Raw genomic sequence first — 15,977 nt, 5'->3', positions numbered from 1 at the left:
GTAATCAGCCTTCTCAACATAAAAATAAGCAAAATTCAGATTTCCTTGTTCTGCTTATAGAAGTCCATCTTTTTACCCTTAAATATCTGAGCTGACCCCAGATACTGCCCTCCTCCCTCAGATTTGAGGAGGTGGTTATAGAGGCTTTTACTCACAACCACATGACTGTTTCAAAGAGTCAGAAGTACCTAACCTCTTTTATAATCTCTCCCAAGGCATAAGTGACTGGCAGTCATTCAATCATGAACTCACATGATATGTATTAATGGGATTTCCTTCATCTAGTAAGTCACCATCCTTTCTTTAGCCTTACCATTAAATAGCAAGTGGGTGCATTATCTCTTCTATTTCATACGGAATTCATCTTTTAGGGGAAATGTGCACACATTTTTGCTTATATTCTCATTTTGTTGATTTCATTTTTTTCCCCAGTAATGTAGCCTTCAGCCCCAAATAGGAAATAGGCACTCAATCAAAGATTTCTCAAAACATTTTCTCATGGTAAGTACTCATTAAATATTTTTGGAATAGATACTTCCCTATTCTGATAAATAACACCAATGTCCCAATACTTAGGAAAAAATGGCGGTTTATTTTCATTCATAAATGTCCGTATTATCTCTATTTCTGTTGTGGAAACAAATGATGTTTGGCAACTTGAGTTTGTATACCAGCACTACTACTTGGTGGGTAGGAGTCCTCTGCCAGGAAGATCATTACGCTCAGAGCCTCAGTGTTGCTGATCTTTAAAATGGGAATTAAAATTCTAACTTTGCAATGGAGTTGTGATGATTAAATCAATGATATGTATAAATGACTATAAAATATATAAATGACTATCACAAGTGCCTGGCATATTGTGGGCATTTAAGAATTGTATTTATCTAATTCACTATATAATTGCTTTCTCTAATTTCTAATTGCCTTGTCTGCTTACTATTTTTCCTCTCTTTTGTGATTTTCTTTTTATCATTTGATACAGATGATTGCTGTGCTTTTGGTGACAGAAAACTGCTACCATGGCATTTTTTGGCTTTCATAAAGAAGCATAGGTGAGAAAAAGGCAAGAAAGGAATACGAATTCTACACTGAATAGTTCATTTATTCATAGAAAGTAACCAGTATAAATAGTCCATGCCACTAGAACAGCATGAGGTTGTCAAACCAAATTATGTATGTCAATGCCTTTCAGCTAAAGAGCAGCAGGAGCAGATTTGCTGGGTTTATTACGTGTTGCAGGAGGACAAATCTCACACCAGTAAGAGGGAATTAGAAAAGGCTTGCAGGACTTGGGCTGGTGTTAGGCAATTTGGGAAGGAGTAAAGAAAACAGAGCTTGTGTCTGAGTTGGGCAAGTCTATGACTAGGTGTTTAAAAAATCTTCTCAAGTAAAAGGGAAGGCTAAGGTTATAATTGTAAAGAAGCAGCAGTCACTCAGATGAGGAAGAGTAGGGGGATGTTTGGTCATTTTTGTGATTTGGATAATGTTCATAGTCTTGCCCACATTCAGCCATGATACAGAGTGGTCTTGTTCATGTCTTGATCCATCACGGTCAACAGAGGAACCTTGTGTGAAGCTGACGTTCTGAGAAATTGTTTACGTTCAACAGGAGAACACCATGGCCTATCTAAAGTGCCAGGCTAGTTTCTAACAACTGTGAGATCTAGCCATGTGTTAGGCCAGTTTCCATATGTCAGGCTGCTTTTCTCATTCTCATGTATTAGAATTTTGGTGCAGATAATAGGTACCACTCTATTTTATGAAAAGAGGATTTAATACAGGGAATTAGGGACTTACAGAATTGTTGGAAGGACTGAAATCATGGTTTGGGCTCAGATTCCAAGAACAATCTAATAACTACCCTATAGAACTGGTCCTCCAACAGAGCTGCTAACCACTTATTTCCCTGCCTTCCTGATTGTAACAATCACCATTGAAATTATTTGCTCCAGGAATGTTAGCTTATTTGCTCTTCAGAGATCAGGAAGCTATCGGTAAAACATTGAGCCTTAAAGCCATCTCACGCATGCTAGGTGCAGACTAACTCCTCTGAGCCTTGCCTCCTGGTTGTTACCATGCTGGTAACCAGAGCACTGGGACTTTTGCTCTCTGTCAGAGAACGTGCAACTCCTCTGTGTCCACCTTTGCCAACAGAAGTAGCATAAGGTGTCACAGTGCATTCTCGCCATTGCTTCTAAATTTCATATCTGAAGTCAGCACTGATTGCCTAAACCTAAATTATGTCCAGAACCCTAGCTGCAAGGGAGATGGAGATCACAGTGTTTTGGTTTTCCAGCCTCTGCAATAGGAAGACATACTAGAAGGCAGTTAGAATGGATGCTGATTTCAGGCTAGACTATTCACCACAAGCTCTAATCAGGAGGGAACAGGCCTGGATCTCATCCTCGTTTAGCTGCTAATTTGCTATGTGAAGTTAGAAAAGTATTATCCCCTTTCTGGGTCTCAGTCTCCATGACCAAGTTAGACTAGTTGCTATCCGAATTTCTTTCTGATTCTAGAATTCCGTGACTTTATTATTAATTTTTGAAATATTTTCTTAAACACGTTAATTTTGAAAAGCATTTTCTGTACTTCTTTACACAGAATTTGTTTTCTCACTAATCCTTGTAGTGTGGTAGGAAGCCTCCAAGATGATGGGAGGTCCCAAATGATTTTTACCTCCCAAAAGTATCTCCTCCCACATTTAATAGGGCTGATCTGTGTAACCAATAGGATAGTGGAAATGACAGAGTGGCACCCAGGGCTAGATCATAAAAGAATTGCAGTTTCTACCTTTACTCTCTGTTAGATAACTCATTGTTGGTGAAGCCAGCCTTCATGTCATAAAGACACTTAGGCAGCGCTCTGAGGAGTTTCATGTAGTGAGGAATGTGACCCCTGACCACAGCCAGCATCCATTTGTCAGCCATGTGGGTAATCCCCCTTGGAAGTGAATGTTTCAGGCCCAGTCAAGCCTTCAGATGACTGTAATTCTGGCCAACATCTTGACTGCAACCTCATAAAAAAAACTTTGAGCCAGAAGTACCCTTCTAAGCCACTCGGAAATTACTGACCCACAGAAACTGTATGAGATAACCAATATTCAATGTTGTTTTAAGCCACTAAGTTCTGGGGTGAACTGTTATGCAGCAACAGAAAACGAATATATTCCCCAATTAGTAGGCAAAATAGCCTAAGAATTGCTGAATTTACTTCTTAATTTCTAACTTCAACCCTTTTTTAAAAAAATTATTTTAGGTAAGGCAACCCTTAGTTGACCTCACAGATTGCAAGGACCTTGTCAGTTTATGATCCCTTATTATTCATTCATTCATTCATTTATTTATGCCTACAGCACCTGGTTTTCCTAGGTGGTCTCCCATCCAAGTACTAACCAGGCCCAATCCTGCTTAGTTTCTGAGATCAGACAGGATCAGACTTGTTCAGGGTAGCATGTCTGTAGCCTCTAATATCAACTTTTATTTGCTTATTCTTGAAGGCTGATTGCCTTTGAGATTATATCTCCAGACATACTACAAGACATTAAGAAATATGTCTATCATCATGAAAACTGAGTAATTATTTTTTGAGATTTTACAAAATTTAGTAATGGGCAGACAGGAAAAGACCTTATTGTTAATACACTAAATAACAAATATTTTCTTTGGCAGAGGGCCAGACATTTGAAATTTATCACAGGGCTAAATATTCTTTGAAAATAAAGCTAATGAGAATATAATAAATAGTTGAAATGACTCTAAATTTCATAGGCATCCAAATCAACTCCACGAAATGACTTTTAATTAATGAAAAAACTATGTTGTGTTAACAAGTGTTCTAATATGTTAATGAAAGATAAAAGTTGCTTGTTATTGAATTATTTTTGGTTTTAATCTAAAAGGTAAAGAAATTAATCTAATTTCTTGCTTTTTATGATGATTTAAATTTTCAGCAAAGACGAAATGTTCTAACACAACTTACTATATATTTTTTACCAAGTTTAATTTTAATTAAGGCTCTTTTCTGATCTGGAACCTATGTCTGGTAGGAACACAGTTGCTTACTTAGAGCAAGCAATCTTCCACTTATTATTAAAAATAAGAGTGCATTGAGTTTCCGGACTATATTAACTAGATGTCTGAGATGCAGCTGCCATTAACCTTGTACAAATCAGCTTGAGTGAAAAAAGGAGCTTTCTGATGGTCAGTCACTGCAGTCTCCTGGAATTCAAGTCACAGCCAAATCCCAGTAGAGCAGAGACCTGGGGTGCTGATGAAGCGAGGGCTGGAAAGCCACCAGCCTCGCCTCTGCTTCTCTGGGTGCCAGCTTTGTTTCATGGCAGACTGGCTTTTTTTTTTTTTTTTAACTGTGGAAAATGCAGTTGTTTGTAGTTGCACAGTTTTATCTTTTTCAGCTTCAATCTCTAAAGACTTGCTCTCTGACTGCAAATGCAAGTTCCCAATCAACTCTAGCCAGGGAGGGGGTCATGTTGTTCACCATGGCTGCTTCTGTGGTAGGTGGGGAGGGAGGACTTCCCAGGACAGTGGCCAGCTGGGACGTCAACACCATATGTCCCCTGTATTAGGTTCCTAGGGCTGCCATAACAAAGCATCACAAACTGGGTGGCTTAAACATCAGAAATTTGTCTTCTCACAGTTTTGGAGGCTAGAAGTCTGAGATCATGGTGTTGGCAGAATTGATTCCTTCTGAGAGCTGTGAGGGAAGAATCTGTTCCAGGCCTCTCTCCTAGCTTCTGGTAGTTTGCTGACAATTCCCTGGCTTGTGGAAGGATCACCCTAATCTTGCCTTTTCCTTCCTGTGTGTGTGTTGTGTCCACATTTCTCCCTGTTATAAGGATATCAGTCCTACTGAATTAGGGGCCCACCCTAGTGGTATGATCTCATCTTAACTGATTACATCTGTAATGACCCTATTCCCACATAAGGTCACATTCTAGGGGCTAGGATGTCAACATGGACATTTGAGGTGGGCGTGGTGTTGTATAACACCTAACATTTAATATAGGACAGCACTTCATGTATAAGGTATCAGAGACCAAAGGATGGAAACAAGATACAAGGACAAAAAGTGGCGAACCTAGAATTATGAAATCCTTCAGATTTTGCTTTCCAAGAGAGAAAAATGAGTAAAAGCTTGTACCCAGAGAAGGAAGTGAAAAATGTTTTTGTAGTGATGAGGTTAAATGAGATTAGTAAGGACATGGATTAATGTGGGATACCATGTGGCTACAGGGACTCATTAGACACATCAGCCTGCTGTTCCTCCCCCGGCCCCCCAGGCTCATCTTCCCTTCCGACTAAGTTTTTAATCAGAAAAGGCTGATGAGGTACTGAACTGTGCTAAATTCTATAACCGAAATTCTCATAATTCAGCAAGAGTAAGGTTTCCACTGTCAAAGTGGGAAACAAGAATCAGAAACGTGATTGATTATATAAAATTCAGTGACAAAGTTGAGTGTGTAAAAATAAAATGTATTAGTCTGACAATTATGCTTTCAATAACTTGCTCAGGTAAGGCTATTGCTGATAGCAAGAAAAAGGGGTTGTTCTAGGTGGCATTTTTCTTATTTAGGAGGCTGTGATGTAACCCAGGACAGAGGTTTACTTATTTTGTTATAAAAAAAGTTCAAAGGCCAGGACCTGACAAAACAGGAAAATGCAAGTTCTGCCTCTCTATGCTCTTGGAGATGTGTCTTCTATTGTCTCCTCAGAGCACAAAGGCCAGGCCAAAGGCTGCTTTGTTTACAAGGGAAAGGGAAAAATGAAAAATTCACTATCTTTTTGGTTATTACCTTAGATGCATCACTTTTCAAAACCATGTTTTGTGTGATTTTGATGAAATCTTAATTTAATCCCTTATTTGAAGGCACTGGTACCTCTTTGAAGAAGGAATTGTCGAATACACTAGGAGAATTCATTCTCTTTTCTTATGCCCCAAAAAGAAAAGTAAATCATCACCTTATAAGATTTATGAAAAAAATCTTCATACTGATTTTTTCCTAAGTCTCTTGTAAATTCTTGAGCATGATGACCCCTTTGTTTCATAATTTATGGCAATGGATCCAAGTTGAAGCTCATTTTATAACTTATTCTCTTAGAGAAATTACTTGACCTCAGCTGTCAAAATGGATATTTGTTGAAATGACAAATCTGAAAACCTTGTGAGAGTTCTGCTATTGAGCCACGAGAGGAATGAAGGTGACATTTCAAAATCCTTTAATTATCTCAGATGATGTTATAAGTTAAATAATATACTAACTGCCAAAGCAAAGTCATACATTGAGATGAAGTCAGTCACATACACAATGGATTTCTTTCTCTTGAAAAGTATGGTCTGGGCACATTTCAGTAACTTTCTTCTTCAGTCACAAGCAGTGAATGACAGAGAAACTATGAGGTCTGTGATTCTGCATGGGGCACTTTAAAAATGCTGACTTGCTGTCATGGAAGGTCACATAGAGTACTGAGCAAAGTGAAAAATGCAGATTGTCCAGCAATATGTATAATGTAAAGCATTCACAAAAGGAAAGCAGATATCATACGCTAAATTATAACTTGATGTGATACTATACTTTATTATGAACATAGGAAGACAATTCTGAAAAGACCCAAAAGAAGTAGTTAATAGTTGTTGCTTTGGGGAAGAATAAATTGGTAATGATAGTGTCTTTTACATATTGTGGTTGGAAAGATTCTATGCTAAAGGTATTAAGAATATTAAAATTAAGAAGTAAAGGGAAATAAAATGAAAACAAGAATAGTGAATTGTTATTTGCATAAAGAACAACAGGCCAAGGGTGCTGGATTTGTCCCTTGCAGATGGACCCCACAGCCCATCACTTGCTGACCCACCAGCAATTAGTTTATTGCTCCGTATCTGAGTATCCTCATGTGCTGATTGACCCCTTTTGACCCTTTGCATTAGCTATCTATTCAGTTGCCAGGAGATGACAACACATTGTAGGGGGGTGGCTGAGACTTCTGGGGGTTCCTGTGATATCTTTTCTGTCTTTCTGACAAAGTAATGTCAGTATGTATAAAACTATCATGATGAAGTTGGTGAATATTGTTAGAATGTACCATAGCATTTCAGTAGATATTTAGGTTCACTAAAATTGGAAAAATTCACAGATAAAAAAGATTTTTGGTTTGAGAGAAAGAGTATGGCAGTCTTTGGTGTTGCAATAACCAACAACGAAAAGCAAATTTTGTAAAAGTTCAGTTTTGATCTTCTCCTAAACCCACTGTCTTGCTGATCTGGAATATTGAAAACATGTATCCTGTGAGCTTGTTTCTGTGAGAATGCAATTTGATTTATTTTACCTTACTATTTTAAAGTGTATGTTTTCACTTTTTAAAAAACTGCTTCTGCATGTAGAAAAAGAAACATCTGTTTTCTAAACACTCTAAAACTTCTCTTAGATGTCATCTCATTCTTGATATCCCACTTTCCTCCAGCTGTGGAGAATAATAAATGGTGGTATATTTTAAAAATTAATGTTGAAAGATTCTAATATCAAATCAAAAAGTGAGTATTACCGATGAAAACTTTCAAAGGTATTAAAATTAAAACTCGATTTATAGGTTTTAAAAAATAGAATACAAGATTTTGAAAAATTCAACTAAGTGTCAGGGATAAGCTACAAAATAAGTATAACTACACACAAATATCGCCAGCTGTGTTTTTTGAGTCAGGATGCTTTGTTCTGCTCTGTCTGATTTCTCAGATGTGACAGGTCCAGAGGACAAGCCTCCTTTCCAAACTGGAACAACGGAGAAAATGAGACTCTCGAGATGTGGCCTCGTTTCCATATTTCTGTCTCTTCAATGGGCTGTCGATTCCACCCCAGGGTCTTTGCACTTGTTCTTCCTTCTGCTTGGAATGCTCTTCCTAAGATCTGTACGTGGCCGCCTTTGTTTCACCATTCGATAGGCCAAATAATGATCCCCAGTGATGCCCACATCCTAATCCTCAAAACCCATGAATATGTTACCTTATATGGCATGAGGGACTTCGCAGATATGATTAAGGATCTTGAGATGGAAGATTATTATCCCGGATTATCAGGGTGAGTCCAATGTAATCAAAAATTTCCTTTAAGTGTTGGAAAGAGACAGGAGAGTGTCAGAATCAGGGAGAGATTTGAAGGCCACAGTTAAGGAATGCAGACAACCTCTAACAGCTGGAAAAGGCAAGGAAATGGGTTCTCCCTAGAGCCTCCAGAGTGAACCCAGCCCTACTGACAACTTGATTTTAGCTCTGTAGACTCATGTTGGACTTCTGACCTCCAAAATGGAGAGGTGATAAATTCATGTTGTTGTTTTAAGTCACTAAGTTTCTGGTATTTTTACAGAAGCAATAGGAAATTGATATAAAGTCTTAATTTGCCACCTAAGAGAACTTTTTCATACCCTAACTAGCCTTCACTCTTTACCATATATCTTCTTCATAGCATTTATCAGTTCCCTAAAATATTTTAGTTAAGAAACATTAAAAAATTGTTTCTGTTCTATTAGCATAAGAACTCCTTAGGGACAGCAGGGACTCTGTCTTGCTCACCACTATAGCCCCAGCACCTAGAATAATATCTGGTACATAGTAGGTGCTCACAAAGATGCATGTGCCTTTCTTTTCAGTCATTCTTCCTCCTCCTCTTCTTTTCCAGAATATATCTGAGGGAAGGAACAAAACACACACACACATTTTTTATTTTAAATGTTGTTATTATTGCAAAACAAACCATTTGGAGCCATTCTAAATATTGGGTGGGAGTGAGTCTTCTTGATTCCTTCCTCTCTCCTGCTTGCCTTTTTTTCCAAGGCTGGCAATGAGTCAGGCCAGGCAAGTTATTCCAGAATCCTGCCAGATCGTTCAAGCAAAGAAGGATGTTGAAATTCCAAGATTCTGGTAAATTTCCTGAAAGATATAACTCAGCCCTGAGCTTGATGTAGTTCCTGATATGATGTTATCATTCATGACTTGCTGGAAGTATTCCATGGGAATGCATAGCAGACGATTGTCAGGTGGGGTGAGTAGATGCGTTTGTCAAATGCCTGTGCTTGACGCACAAGGTCCTGCCTTCAGTGATCACTGTGGACTTGCCCAGTCTCATTTTTACCCACTCTTCTCTATGAGTGTTATGTTCTCAGGCTCCTGGGAATCCTTGCTGCTCTCTTGAAACACTGTACTTCATGCCTTTATGCTGTGTCTTCCTTATACTCCTTTTGAGTCTGGAAGGTCTGTCTCTTCCCTTGTCCACGTGGTAAAACTCATGTCTTCCTTCAGAGACGAGCTATCTTCTCTTCCCTGCCACCTCTCCCCGGGGTAACCTGTACTGATCAAGAGCTGTACAGAGCTACATCATCATGGTCACCTGCCTATGGGCAGGAAGATTTTCCAGTGCATTCCCAAATCCTTAACGCCCAGCACTGCGATCCACACTTCTGTCCTGCATTAGACCAGACCAGGGCCACGCCTTAACTATCTCTAAGTCTCAGAATAGTGAGTGTCCCAGAGTGGCACTGAATACATGTTTCATAACTATATTTGAATTAAGTGGCATGGGTGGTAGAAACTACTATTCTTCGTTTGTAAGATTTTTAGTTTAGCACTGAGCTATCATTTTCAGCCTTATAGCTAGCTGTGGCCAAGCAACCAATTTCTGACCAATGAGATGTGAGCAGAAGTGTCATATGGCAGCTTCTAGAAATCTTCATCAAGAGATGTATAAAACATGCCCTCATACTCTCTTTTGGGTCCTGTCTTCCATTCTCTTATCTGGAATGTGAATGCCTCTAGTCTTGCAGAGTTTGAATCCCATTGCAGTATCCTGGGGCTATAATAGGGGCGTGCTGTTAACACCCCAGACCTGGAATTGAGTGGTTACTGGTATATGGAAGAAGCGGGTTGAGTGGGGCAGGCCATCCATCAGGAGATGGATGGAGAAAATCAGCCCACAAAGAAGTAGCTAAGGAAATAAATATCTGACTTGACCCTCCTCCATTCTCAAATCAGTGTTCCTCAAAGCCGAACCAACTGGCATTCAGACAGACGGTAAGGAAGACCATTGATGTGGGGACCTCCAGGGGCATAGCAGGTGGAGAAGGGTGGAGAGTGGGTTTGACTGAATAAACAAGATAACCAGCACATTCCAGTATACCTGTTTTCTCGTTTTAAAAATAAAGGAATTGGATGAAATAATCTTTACTATTTTTTTCTGGTTGTAATATTCAAATGGTATTTTCTGCACTAATTGAGTTTATTTTCTCAGGCCTTCTTGCCAAGGCTACAGGGCAACCTACAGTCAGGCATTCCAGGGTATCAGATAATACAGACAAATGTTCCTACTCGAAATCATATTTGTTTGTGAAAGGAAGACACATAAGAACAAAGGATCATATTTAGAAGTCCAGAAACTGGTTCATATACATATGAATCATGGACTGTATGACAAAAGTAACACTGCAGAGGAGTAGTGAAAGAACAGTCTTTGTAATAAATCTTACTGGGTAAATTGTATATCTTTGTGGAAAAGATAAATTCTTTTTTTTTTTTTTTGAGAATTTTTATGAGTTTGAGCCCAAACTGAGAATTAGTGGAAAGCAAGATCTCAAATGCTCCCAATAAATCTTAACGTGTACCCCATGCACAGTTCTATATGGACTGTTGACCTAAATGTAAGACAAAACAAAACAAAACAAAACAATTAAGCTTCTAAAGAAAACATGGGAAAGTATTTTCTTGAAGTTCCTGTAAAGCTAAAGTGTGGACGAAGACTTGAATAGCACTTCACAAAAGAAGCATATCCAAATGGTGACTAAACATAAAATAACGGTTCACCTTCATTGGTTATCACCAAGATGGCCAACGTTACAAAGTTATGTAATGACAATTTCACAGTTGTCATTGCATAGTGACAATGACAAGGGTTGGTAAGGATGTGGGGCAACCTGAACACCGCTAGTGAGTGTGGACATTGGTACAATCACTTTGGAAAACTGTTTTTTAGTATAATCTACTAAAGCTGATTATACACAAAACCTATGACCCAGAATAACTGGATATACCCACAAAAGAAATGCATACATATGTTTACCAAAAGACATATGCAAGAATATTTATAACAGCATTATGTATAGGAGCCGAAACCTTTAAACAACCCAAGAGGAAATAAGTAGTAGGATGGATACATGGCTTGTGATATATTTATATAATAAAGTACCAGTACAGAACAATAAAAAAAGTGAATAATCGCTATCTTTTGGGGAGAAGTAGGGACTTGTGGGACAAGAGGGCAGCCGTGGGAGTGCTGGTAACTTCTTGTTTTCTTATCTTGATTGTGGTTCTGTGGGTATATTCACTTAGTGAAAACTCTTTGAGCTGTGCACTGATTTGTGCTTGTTTCTATAAATAGACACTTACTGACTTCAGTATATAAGCATTTTCATTTTACACAGCTTTTTCTTAAACATTTTTTATTAAAAAATAAAAGCAGGGGCAGAAACTCGAACACCTGCCCTTTGCTATTTGAAACTAATGTAAAGATAGGACAGCAGCATGTCTGTTTTGCCATTGTGGCATCAATAGCGGTGAACAATTTCAAACAGGATTTCTTTGAACAGGTGTTCAAATACAAAAAGGTTTCCTAAGTGATTTGTGAAGCTGAATTTTACTTCAGTATGGGAGCTCTCAGAAATCGTATGCAATGAGATCATTTTATTTTTCCACATTTCTGTCTGATAAAGAAAATAAATCTATTTGACAGAACAAAGAATTGCCTCAGATAAAAATATGTTGAAAAAAAGGCATCATTATTCCCAACTCTGAGTGCCTAAGAGAAAAATGATATGAGGTTTACAAGAAAGAATTCTCTGTCCTGAGAAAGATTAAATTTTTACATGCTCGCTCAGCAATTAGTACATTTATTAAGTAAATTCCAACTCTTTCTAATAAGTCTTTTAGGTGGCTTACCAGAAAGACACATCAGCAGAGAAAATGGAAAAACAAAACAAAACAAAAACAAAAACAAAAACACCCTGAATAAGAGCTATGTTGAAGATAAGATGGGTGGGAGGTAGTTTTACCATCAAAACTATCTAAACCAAAGTTACTCCAACTGTGTGCTGCATTTCATTCTTACTGTCCTAGTGGCCAAGGCAAAAGAGAAATTTAACAAGTTATTTAATTCTCATTTTAAAAAAAAGGAAAAGGAAGACAGGAAGTGTGCTAGTGCAACGTGAGAGACAAACATTCCTCGCATATTAGGAGAAAGTAACTAGGAGGATCGTTTATAGAGGGTTTTAAACATTATAATAAAAATTGTCATTATAGTTAAGTTTTATTGTATATATGAAAAAATTCTTAATTATCTCTGGTAAAAGGCAAAGCCATAACATTAAATCATAGTTTCTTAAAGCACGATGTAACGTATGTGCTCCTGGTGATTTAACTTGGTATTGAAGCGATTGTGTAGTGTCCGGGAGCAAGTGATGGATTTATGTAACCTGGGTTTCCTTGGGCACACCCTTCCTGGCAAAATTAGAGTAACCCCATGTACTTTGTCTGGTCCTGCCCCTAGTCGACACTGCAGAATTTCCCCAGCTGTTTGTGGGCGTGCCAGGGGATGTGTGCTCTGCTATATGGTCCTCTCAATTACCAAATGACCCCTGCACTCAGCTTCCCTTCTCTATGGGTCCCTGTGGTGACATTTGTGTTGGGACTTGACATATCCATTTCCACTGAGGACACTGATCCCAGTGAGCTGCTATAGCTGTGCTTCAAAGCCATGAACTGTGTCCCCTCCTGCTGTAGCTGTTGGCACTCATTTCAGTCTCTCTCTCTCTCTCTCTCTCTCTCTCTCTCTCTCTCTCTCTCTCATCCACTGAATTGATGCCTCTCTCCCATTCCTCTTCTGCCCAAGTTGGGGCAAGGTGGCAAGGAAGCAACCTATCTGTTCTGGGCTCCCGACCATCTCTATCCCATCCAGAAGGCACCATAATTCTTCTTGTGCTCTTCTTTGTGCCATTCGAAAACTACCCACCGTGGGTCTCAATATGGTTGTTCATACTTTCCTACTGTCTTCTCTCCTTTGGGACCCAGCCTCTGGAGGTGAGACCAGAAACATTCTGATTTTGAATAAAGTGTGAGGTTATCATTTATTCTCTCTGACCTGGGTCTGTTACCTTGGGCCAACCTTGTGTGGCTGACTTTAGTCTCCTAGAATAAAGCTTTCTCAGGAGGGGAGATCATCTGCCAGGAATGCCCAGGTACATGTGAAGCCAGGGGTAAAACAGCTTGAACCTGAGCGAGAGACTCCAGCTGTATCAGCCTGTCCCTAATACTATTCCTCCCAAAGGTTTACTTCTGCTCTTTGATCTTATCTGAGACCAGGTTCTTCCAGAAAGTGCACATTCCTCTTCTGACCTTGCATCAACCCAGAGAGGCAGCTCCATTTAAAAAACAGTAGTCAGGTTGCTCAATGCCTGTTTCCTGCTGCTGGGCCCTTTGATGTATTATTTCTGCTTTTCACAATTGCCCTGCAAGGGAAGTGCTGTTATCCAAATTTTAAATGTGAAGAGGGTAAGTGGTGAGGTTAAGTGATTGGCCAAGGTCACAGTGAGTGAATGGTAGAGCTAAGACTGAAGCCCAGATTGGTGGGAATCAAGCCTAGCCTTGCCTTGATATAATAGTGCAGTATCACAGTCTTTGGAGCTAGAACTTCTGTTGATATAAGAAACGTCCAAACCGGTAGAGAATTTTCACAAGTTTATTTGAGCAAAACTGATGACAATTGCCGGGAAGCAAGATCTTGAATTTTCCAGAGAATGACAGTTTGCAGTTCCTTCTATGTATTTGGATTTAAGGAGGAAAGGCAAGGAATATTACATGAAGGTGAGAGAAAGCAAGGTGGGAATTGGATTGCAAGATAATAAAAAAGATTTTGTGCTCTCTTGAGGTGGTTATGCCTTGCGTTCTGACTTTTTGCAGGTGTGTTAACCTAGATGCACAAGAGCAATGGGCAGAGTTGGCTTAAAAACCTTCCAGTAAAGAAGCTACAGCCTGGGACGTGACTACACACCCTGACTTGCCCAGTTAGAAATTTGTGATCAGATCACGCTGTGAGGTTGCTTTCTGTAGAACCCTTTTTTTATCCACAACTCTCTTATGACACATTCCAGATATTTCAATCTTCTTTGAGAATTTAAGAGACAGAAATGCACTTCTAACACACATCCTCTTAGGCCCTGGCATGACGTCCGTTCCTGGCCTTCTTATTTCTGGACATTAATTTCATGCCTTCATCATTTTCTAACTGAGGCAGCTTCTAGCTCAAGTACACAAGTTCCAGGAATTGATCGATTTGAATTCTTTCCCTTTGGGTGGTTCATCCTTGCAGAAGACCCTGAGCCTCCTCAGGTAGAGGACCTCTCTGTTGTACTCCCACCTGCCATGTTAGTGCCCTTGCCAGAGCCCTTTCCCTGAAACGGACATCTCTTGGTAACTCTATTCCCTTCCCCCCTCTCAGTTCCACTTAGGGATTTCTGCGTAGCCCACATTCACTTCCATGGTGGAGCATCTTCTGATCATGTGACTAACGAACTCAGCTTAGGCCCTGAATGCCACCCCTGAACCAGACTGAGTCCCAGGATCCTTTCCAGGAAGGCTCGGGCAAAGGCACTATCTTTCTTTGGTTGGATCTGAACAAGGAAGCACGTAGCACCAGGAGCTGCTTGTGGCCATCTTTGGACTATGAGAGGAGCTGGCCTTGGAATACAGCCAATACCCCCAGAACACAGGTAGAGAAATGGAAAAGAAGCCAGCGACTGAGCTGCTGAGAGGGAGCTTGTCTGAGGCAATCCCTCTCTGGGAGTTTTCAATCATGTGAGCCAATATATTTCCTTCCTTGTTAGGGTCTGATTGAGCCAGATTTTCTGTTACTTGCATGACAAACATCTCCAATATACATTGTGCAATAATGACTCAAGTTTTTAATATCTCTCCTACTAGATTGTGAGCTTCCTGATTCTTGAGAGAAAATTGGTTGAATAAATGAATGAGTGGGCAAAAGGAATGAGGAAAGAGAGCTAGTTGCTTATGGACATTGAAGGCTTAATTAAGGCCATTGCTACTGCCTTAGCTATTCATTTATTTTCCTGATTCGTGGATATATTTACCAAATAAAGAGCTAAGCCCCTTGAGGAGTCTTCAATATCGATATTTATGGCCAGGAATAGTGCTCATCTTGGTGGTAAGGAGCCTGGCTCCACCAGGACTTATGAAATCTTTGCAAAACAAAGAATAACTCAGAGAATCCTCAGGATGAACCTGTATCTCTTGTCATACAATAAACAGAAGGAACTTTGACACACCCATTTTTGCTTCAGGATCTTGGCAACCAGGCACCGGGGTGCTCTGCTGCGATGTTGCCACTGGATCTAAGCTCAGAGGGGTTGGCATTTGGAGGTCTCAACAGCCTCTTGCTCACTAATGAAATGCTGGGGCTGAAGTGGCGGAGATGGTTTAAGTAGATGTGGGCCCTTTGTTCTTTACTGTGTGGCTCTCATGAATCTCTGATGTTTCTTGGTGCATTTATCTGTACCTCTCCCAACACACCCATCCAAGACATTTTCTGTTGAGTCTCAAAATAAAAAAGTGAAGTTGTCACTGAAGTCTCAGAAGAAAAAGAATATGTGCAGGATTTCTTGCTGTTTCCCCTGGTTTTGCTTACTCTGGCTTTAGCCTCCCCCTCCTCCTCTCTTACCTCACTCCGTACGCCCCCTCGATCCCCCACCCCCCAGAGGAACAGCTTTGCGCTGTGGGAAGTGTTGGTCAGAAGAAAATGGCCTGGCCTCCACTTTTTGCTTTCATATCATCAAAGGTCAGGGACAGGGACTATTGAGGAGGAAGTATTGCTTACATAATTTCAAGTGAGCTAATCAAAACTAAGGGCTTTCAGA

At 39.8% G+C, this 15,977-nt stretch overlaps 1 long non-coding RNA gene and 1 pseudogene across 2 annotated transcripts in view; one reads left to right on the top strand and one right to left on the bottom strand.

The window, feature by feature from the left end:
- LOC107509653 overlaps nucleotides 1–15,977 on the top strand; it is a 91,831-nt gene that overhangs the window by 52,513 nt on the left and 23,341 nt on the right. The gene's annotated exons all lie outside the window — the stretch shown is intronic.
- Nucleotides 3,347–3,465, bottom strand: LOC118607346 (annotated as a pseudogene).

The sequence above is a fragment of the Rousettus aegyptiacus genome, unplaced genomic scaffold (assembly GCF_014176215.1).
Source record: "Rousettus aegyptiacus isolate mRouAeg1 unplaced genomic scaffold, mRouAeg1.p scaffold_m13_p_8, whole genome shotgun sequence".
In the NCBI taxonomy this organism is placed as follows: Eukaryota; Metazoa; Chordata; class Mammalia; order Chiroptera; family Pteropodidae; genus Rousettus; species Rousettus aegyptiacus.
This window is presented reverse-complemented; position numbering and strand designations above follow the sequence as displayed.